At 42.0% G+C, this 8,744-nt stretch overlaps 1 long non-coding RNA gene across 1 annotated transcript; it reads right to left on the bottom strand.

Moving 5' to 3' along the window:
- Positions 1 to 1,237: 1,237 nt before the first annotated feature.
- LOC117667917 (uncharacterized) lies at positions 1,238 to 2,696 on the bottom strand. Its single transcript, XR_004592173.3, has 3 exons — positions 2,518 to 2,696; positions 1,884 to 2,047; positions 1,238 to 1,302 (listed from the first exon to the last, which is right to left on the bottom strand). It is a non-coding gene; the product is annotated as an uncharacterized LOC117667917 (long non-coding RNA).
- Between the last annotated feature and the right edge of the window lie 6,048 nt (positions 2,697 to 8,744).

The raw sequence follows: 8,744 nt of genomic DNA, 5'->3' as shown, positions 1-8,744 counted from the left end.
CCCTCCCCGTTTTTTTTTTTTTTTTTTGCCTTAAAACAATGAAAATATCTCAAACTGCAATCATGTAACCATTGGATGCTGCAAACAATTGTAAATTTGAACTTCTTGCCAACTATCCAAAATGTGATGACATTAGTGTACGGTTGATATGACTCGTAACTAAGAAGACAGGTCATAAGTAACCCTCCCCCCTCCCCTTAGTGTTCTCAATAAAGTTACCTTCATTGATGTTTTCGTAGGTCATTCCAGCCTGCCAGATTTCCCTGGGAACATCAGGAAAGCCTGCTGGACTTCATTGAGCTATAAAATAAAGAAATGCCTCACCCTGTTGCCAAGGTTCTTGGAGAGTAATTCTCCTTCCCTTGGCCCATCACTCACATATTACTAACCAGACATCCTTCCCAGAATTTCCTCAAGTGGATTGAGAGGAAAAAGACCACCACCCCTGCACTCTCTCTGGCACTTGGAGGGAGGTTATTTGAGGGTGGGGTCCCAAGAGCTGTGGGGGACTCAAAGGCTACAATTCATGTTAATTTAATTTTGCTATGTACATCGATCCTGGGATGATGGTTTCCACAGGAGAGGAGCTGGTTTATCGCTGGCAAAAACAGTTTCCCATGTGGGTCCAGTTGCTGTGGAATTGACAAAGAAAAGACATGTTTTCTTAATTCTGAGAATCAAGCATCTCGCTGCCAAAACACACTTGTGCAATTTATGATAGTATTCCTTCGAGCTGCCATGGGGTTTCTGGACCCTTACCTTCAGAATGAAAATAAACTGCTCTGTGGTGGGAGACTGTCGGAGAAGGCTCCTCATTGTTAGGCCAAAGGCCTCCTCCAACAACTTCTTCTCCACCTGAAAGGAAACATAAGAGATGGTGCTCTTTCTTTTGGAGAACATTTTTCCATCCATGCAACACCAGAAAGGAAATCCCAGAAATGTTGGTTAAAGTGGTACCTCAGAAAGATCTTCCTCTGTCTCCAGGGTAGCCATCCAGTAAAAAATGAAAAGGTCCATCAGCATGAATTCTATAGGTTCATCATTTCTGGTATGATCTTGCTGTGGGATTAAAAGAAGGAAGAGACATCAGTGCCCATATTAATGAGCAAGCCTCAGTTTCATTTTTCCCATAAGAATAGGATAAGCTGGCTGGCTCAACTGAATGCCCTTCCCCTTCTTAATGACCGAATACCCCAAACAGACTTTTCTCATCCACTATAAAAGAAACAGAACTGACCTGAGACCATACATATCTAGCAAGGCAGCTAATCCGGTCATGAAGCTGTGCTCCTGCAACAGAGCCTGCCAAGAAACAAAAGAGGAGAGAATCAGAAAAGTTAAGCTCAACCAAGTTGCTCCAGAATATCTTCTTTGCCCCAGCCTGTTTTAACCTGCTATGTTGCTGCAACAGGTCGCCTTTCAGTCCAAAGGAAAATTGTTAAGGATCCTTTCGAGCTTTTGGTAAACCTTCTGAGAATTCGTAATAGCTTTCTTCCTCTCCCTTTCCCTCTGATATCTCCCCATCCGCCTTGACTGCCACCCATTAACTCTTCCCCCTTCCCATCACATTTTTATTTCTGGGTGCTGGGACCCTCATTTGCGCACTTTTCTTAAGGTGAAACAGTGCAGTGATCGCACTGAGGACCTGGATTAGGCGATGCTCCTGTGCAACTGAAAGGAGTTCGGCTGTCAGTCAGGGCAGCTGACTCTCCCAGAGTCCCCAGTGCTCTTCCTTTTACAAGGAAAGCTTGAAACCCTCCTGAGACTCTATCCATCTTAAGGAATCTTTTGCCCCACACTGAGATTGGGCAAAAAAAGGACTGGGATTGAAACCTGGAGGCAAAGCCCAGCGAAAGAAACTTCTACTTCTAAGGGGTACCTACTATTTGCTGTGTCTGTCTCCTCCTCTCAGAGACCACTTGCTGCAAGTATTGGCTCATCTCCTGGTCTCTTCTTATACAGGCCAGCTCTTATTGCGCTGCTTGGGAAAGGTTCTGTCTCTCAAAGAAGACCTTCTCTTTCCCTCAGCTATCATTTGTAGGGAAATCTGGGAAAGGAGACACAGATGGAATCATAGCAAAGTTTTAGCTCTCCTCCAGATGAAGAAAAGACACTAAAATCAGCCCTTTGCAGCATCCTTCCCTCGGAGACCCAATTCAAAGGCTTTTGTGGTTGCTGGCTATGTCTATTTTAGGGGAAAGATCTATTGCATTCTCTATATCCTCCCTCCCCAGTTCCCAGGATATAGATAGGTCCATTGAACAAATGTGAAGTTTCCCAGAAGAGTCTCATGGAAGCATAACAACTTTTGGAAAGCTAATGTGGATTCAGAAGCTTCATGAGGAGGGTTGATTAGAGGGCCAGGAGCAATTTGGTTCTGCCCAGCCCCTAAGGGCAATCTAGAATATAGGAAGAGGCAGAATTGGCTTCTTTAGATGCCTTCAGAGAGGAGTCCGCTCCTAAAGGAGCTCCTTCCCTTTCCCTCTCCATCTCCTTCAACCCAAAGTCTGTTCTCACCATGCTGTTCCACTTTATGGAGCTCAATGTCTATCGTGATTTTTGTCTTTCTTGGGCCCGAAAGATTCCTGGTGTCTTCCAAGATGGAGGTTGAAGGACTTGCTGGCCTGGCGTTCCTTCTCTTTGTCCTCCAACAGCATTGGAAGATTTCTCTGCAACATTCTCGAAATCTCAGGAACCTAAGAAAAGGAATGGAAGGGAGTAAAACCCCTTTTCCAGACTCCACCTGCTCTACCTGCTCTGTGTCTGGGACAGAGGGAGCATCTGGGCAAAGAGAGAAGCTCCTTCTGTGTAAATCTCTGGGAAGGAGCCCAGTCCTGAGGGCCTCCCTTCCCTTCTCCTCCCTACCTTACCCCTCTCCGTTTCCCCATGAGGACAAAGGCTCATGGAAAGCCTTCCACCTCCCAAACAAGAAAAGACATTGAGAAGCTCTTTACAGCAGCCCTTCTAAAGACCTACTTACGTCTTCGAAAACATCTTGGCTCTGCTCAGTGACAACTGGCAGTTGGTGACCTTTGACCCTGGATGGATGAAATCCTATAGCCAATAGAATTCCCAGAGAGCTGAAGGCCTCCTTTGGGATCTACCAAAGGATCTGCTCCACCTTTTCTGCATACACTGTTGGCAGCCAAATATCTCTAGGAACCTACTAACAAATCTCTCAAGCTGCCTCTTTCTCATCTTTTGGTACAGTGGCCAAAGCTCTTTGTATGTAGCCTGCCTTTTTCTACAGGAGCTCCATTAAGCTCTCTGACTAAGCAAGGCTCACCAATGCAGCTTTTGGTCAACTTCCAGTCAAAATCAGTTGTGCTGCAAGGTGTGTGTGTGTGTGTGTATCAACTCTGCTGGGTCTAGAGTCAGCTCCCTCTGTTCTATCTGCTTAGATGCAGATACCTTTTTCTGCATGCCGAACTATTTTTTTTTTAAATTTTAAAAAGTTGATTTTCTATTGTTTACATTTTGTTAGTTGTTAATAAACATCATATTGTCCTGGTTATTTTATTTCCTTAGCCGTACAAATTACATCCTTATTCTCTCCACCCTCTTATTCCAACCACTGGTAGAATGATTTCCATGTTTGGTAATATTCTGTATCTTCTGTTTAATCTTCAATGTAAGTCTGTCCATTTCTGTAAAATCCAGTATCTTCCTAATTATCTCTTCGTCTTGTGGTATTTCTTCATTTTTCCAATATTGTGTAAATATAATCCTTGCTGCTGTTAATACATGTAATATTAATATATATTTTTTATTTATCAAATTTTTCTGGTGTTATACTTAATAGAAAAAGTCCAGGTTTAAAATCTACGTGTTTTCCTATCATCTTTTCTAGTCACTTATATATATTTTGCCCAATTTTTTTTTTCTTTAACACAGGCCCACCACATGTGGTAATATGTGCCTGGTTTTTTGTTACATTTCCAATATTTGTTAGACATATTTTTAAACATTTTAACTAACTTAGCAGGTGGTAAGTGCCATCTATAAAACATTTTATATAAGTTTTCCTTATAAGAAGTTGCCATTGTTAATTGATAGTTTCTTTCCCATAGGTTTTACCATTTCTCAAATATAATATATCTAAAGTTTTTTGCCCACTCTATCATTGTGTCATTTACTTATTCATCCTTCATTTTCTGATTTAGTAAAAAAATTAGGTGTCCATTTTAAGTCTTGAGATATGATAGAACCTAGAAACCTGAGGTCTCTACTGTTGATACTGTGTTGTCTGGTATTGTAAGAGGTTGACCCTGGTTACTCAGCCAACAGTCTTGATAGTCCATTTGTCAACAGATGCCTAGAAACTCCAAAACTTAGCACAGTTCTTGTTGAGCCAGGCAATGACTGATTTAGTATAGGATTCTGTAAATTATGTCTCATCCTATCATCATACCGTATCTAATCTGATGAGACCTGTCTGATATAGCTCTCATGTTCTTCAGAGCACACAAACCCCATATCTGTGTCAAGATAATGCCTCAGTAGGGGGTTATTTTTGTTATTATTGTTGTTTCATGACTTTTGGTGCATTTGTGTCAATCTTGAACTCAAACTCCTGGACCACAGTAGTCCCTGTTTCTTTTTTCTTCTTCTTCTTCTTTTTCAGAGATAGTTTGCCCTTCCGTTCTTCTTCCTATGGTGGAAAGAGTGTGATTGGCCCAAGTTCATCCAATTGGCTTTGTGCCTAAGGCAAGACAAGAATTCACAGTCTCCTCATTTCTAGCCTGATTACTACACCAAACTGGATCACCTCTCTTTCCCTGCTTCTCTTTCAAGTAAAAACAAAAACTGAACCTTGTATGACACTGCTTTTTGTCTGAAATGAGATTAGAAAATGTTTATTTTATTTATTTATTTTTATTTATTTTTCATATTTGTATACCGCCCTACTCCCGAAGGACTCAGGGCGGTGAACAGTCATAAATAATACAAAGACATATAAAAGTTAAAGAGTATTAAAAACAGATTAAATAATTTAGGCTCAAAAAATTAAAACCAAAAACATCCAAATTTATCTAAAAGAGATCTAAAACCCAATTTAAAAAACCCGATTTAAAAGCCAATTTAAAAGGGAGAGTTAGGCCAGACCAGCCTGTTGGAATAGAAACATTTTCAGGGCACGGCGGAAGATGCGCAAGTCTTGGATCCTTCGTAACTCCGGGGGGAGCCCGTTCCAGATGGCAGGTGCCCCCACAGAGAAGGCTCTCCCCCGGGGGCCGCCAGTCGACATTGTTTGGCCGACGGCACCCCGAGGAGCCCCTCTCTATGGGAGCGAACTGGTCGGTGAGAGGCTATTGGTGGCAGGAGGCGGTCTCGTAAGTACCCTGGCCCTGAGCCATGGAGCGCTCTAAAGATAGTAACCAAAACCTTGAAGCGCACCCGGAAGACCACCGGGAGCCAGTGTAGCTTTTTATTTATTTATTTATTTATTTATTTATTTATTTATTTATTTGTTTAAATTTCTATACCGCCCTTCTCCAATATAGGACTCAGGGCGGTGAACAGCCAAAGTAAAAACAAGTTTAAAATAATTAAATATTTTGGCCGTAATTAAAAAATTCCAATTTAAAATCAGTTTAAAATTTAACTCAAGCCAGCCCAGCTAGCTGAAATAAATGGGTTTTCAGGGCCCGACGAAAAATCCGGAGGTCTGTTATTGTACGTATCTCTGGGGGGAGGTTGTTCCAGAGGGTGGGTGCCGCCACAGAGAAGGCTCTCCCCCTGGGGGTCGCCAGCCGACATTGTCTGGCGGACGGCACCCTGAGGAGGCCCACTCTGTGTGAGCGTACTGGCCGGTGGGAGGCTATTGGTGGCAGAAGGCGGTCTCGTAAATACCCCGGCCCTGAGCCATGGAGCGCTTTAAAGGTGGTCACCAACACCTGACAATCCCCTTGTTTATAGGAAGATATACTGGCAAGAATAAGTGACCCCAATTTTTTACCATTTTGATGAACATCTTGGATTGGATCCAACTTACTTTTTCCATTTGTTTTAGTGGGTGTAATGTAACCATGAGTATGCTTTCACTAAACATACAGCCCATAAACGGCTTCCTTAAAAACGGAAAGAAACCTTTTGCTGGCTGCAGGCTTCCCTTAACTCTTATTACCATAAATAGATTTGCTGCAATTAATAAAATATTAAGATAAAATGGTGGCCCAAAGTCAAGTGCTACTCTGAAATCAAGACACAATTTTAAATAATAAATTCACTGAGAGTCTTCTTCATGCTGAATAAATTATAATAAAGATTGGTAACATTAAAACCTAATTCTAAAAATACTAATTATTTCTGCTACTTTTAATGGGATGTTTTCCTTCATCCTTTTATTACTCGTGACATTTTTCTTTCTTTACAAACATCGCCATCTACTGTTCGCCATAGTAGCCACAGATGAAACCAAATTCTATTCCAAGAATTTTTGCTAGCTAGCCTTATCGCCTGTTTTAAGTAACAACATACACTTAACAACATAAACTTTTAATTAATAACATAAACATTGCTCATTTGATGTAATTTGATGAGAAGGTAATTTGATAATTGCAGGATTATTTGCAAATATTCTCATTTGAAAGAAAGCTATCTTGAACGTTATATGAACTATTTGGATGTACAGCCAGCTCTTTAAATGCTATCCACTTCAGGATTAACTTCTGGATCATTTCATAAAAGACTGAACCTCTAAATATATGAAATCCCGCCAGAGCAAATAAAGAAATAATAAAAATGCTAAAGCTGCTTTAGTAGCCAGAAATAAAGAAATTAATTAAGATGTTTCTTCAGGAATTGGAAAAATCCATGCAGGTGCTGCAGAGATACAGATTAAGGAAAGTAATAAAGTGACTGTAGGAAGACAGCTTGAAGTTGATACAGAAATCAGATCTGGGGAAAGGAGGAGGCCTATCCCAAAGAGTAGAGACACAAGAAATGAAATTCAGAAGATCCAAGGTATGGAGCTACAAATGCAACACACGTACAACATGGAGAAGAAAGGAAAGTTTAGACTTACAACACGTCTAGAAAAAAATGAGAGAGGGTAAAAGACTCTACCTGTGATGACCCAGGGCTGGGCATGGAAGCAACACAGCTGGACCAAAGGCCTAACTCCCCTTTATTGCTCCAACTTTCCCCCCAAAGTCCCACCATTCACTGCAAGTCCAGGAGCAAAGCTCTAAACATGCACATCCAATAGTTCCTGGCTGCTGTTAGTCCAGAGGAGCAGCCCAGTTCTGAGAATAGCCACAGTTCAGGGAACTTGGTCCCAGGGAGTTCTTGTCACATGAAGTGTTCACTGGGACTGCAGTACAACCCGAAGCAGAACTGTGTCACTGCAAATTCACACTTAGCCAGGCCAGGTAAGCAAAGCAAAAGAAGACAAGCAAGGCAAGCAGGGCAAGGCCCAAAGTATCCAGATGTCAGTAACAACACATGAGGCTGGAAAAAGGCAATGTTTGTTCCCCACAAGCGCCCCTCCCAATGGCATCTCTTTAAATCTTATTCCCCAGGGGAGCCTTGTGAAGAGGGGTGGGGTGCCCTCCTCCTGAGTCATCGGGTCGCCCTGTGCTGACTCAGCCTCCTCTCCATTTTCTGTGCTCAGCAATTGGGGGGAGGTAATTGGTCATTGCCAGAGCTTCATTGTTCCTCTGCTCCACTGCCTGCCCTCTCTTCCCCCATCACTTGGTCATCCTGCACCCTCTCTCCTTTGCTGGCGACCCTTCCCCAGCCCGAGGGACCTGGGACTACCTCGTCCTGCTCCTCCGGTCGTTCTTCCAGGGCCAGAGAGGCCATGCCATCTTCCTCTGTCGCCCCTAGCTCCGTCTCATCCTCCTCCGTGGACCCAGGCTCTGACGGGACCATGACACTACCCTAGAAAGAGGCAGCCTAACCATATAAAAGGAATAAGAGATAAATGTTTAAATGGAAAGGTAAAAAAGATTCTTAAAGGTAAGTCCTTGACTTCCAACCATAACTGAGCTCACAATTTTGATCATACATTGTGACATTCATAAAGTGGATCATCACTTGACTGTGCCCAATTTTACAACCTTTTTGTGGCAGTTGTTAAGTGAACACAATGGTCATAAAGCAAACATTGTGGTCACTAAGCAAATACCATGGTTGTTAAGCAAACCTATTGCTTGTTAAGGGGCCAGACCCTTTGTTTTCAGAAACCATGTTTCTGTTTCTGGGGTGGGGGGAAAGTAAATTGCAGTCATATGACTGTAGGACATTGCAGTTTGCTGTAAATGCAAGTCAGTTGTTGGGTGCCCAAAATATGGTCATGTGACCATGGGTGGTGCCTGGATATTTTACTTTTGAATCCTAGTTTTAAGTCCCTATTCCGAGGTCCATCATAACTTCAAACAGTCGCTAAGCGACTGGTCATAAATCAAGAATTACCTATATTATTATTTTTTAAATCAGATTGTCCGGAAGGGAGAGAGAAATAATCCCTTAAAGCCTCTGCTAATTTGAGACTTGGGAGCCTACATTTCTAAAGTAAATTATTAAAAAGCTGGAAGGGATCTTCCTTGGATAATATGTGAGATAGCTAGCCCTTTAACCTTAAAATAGTTTCTGTGTTGAAACATATCCGAGATCCAGTTTCAAATCCTCATTCATCTAAATCATATGTTGTGTATTTTTCCCCAGAATTGCCAGGGGTTTTAATAATAGTTCTAACAACAGTTCTAACACATGCACATTGAAAAATGCTATATAGGTAT

Source organism: Pantherophis guttatus, chromosome 7 (assembly GCF_059756535.1).
Source record: "Pantherophis guttatus breed Tessera chromosome 7, ASM5975653v1, whole genome shotgun sequence".
Lineage (NCBI taxonomy): Eukaryota > Metazoa > Chordata > Lepidosauria > Squamata > Colubridae > Pantherophis > Pantherophis guttatus.
Note: the sequence above shows the minus strand (reverse complement) of the source record. Positions and strands in the feature narration are given on the sequence as shown.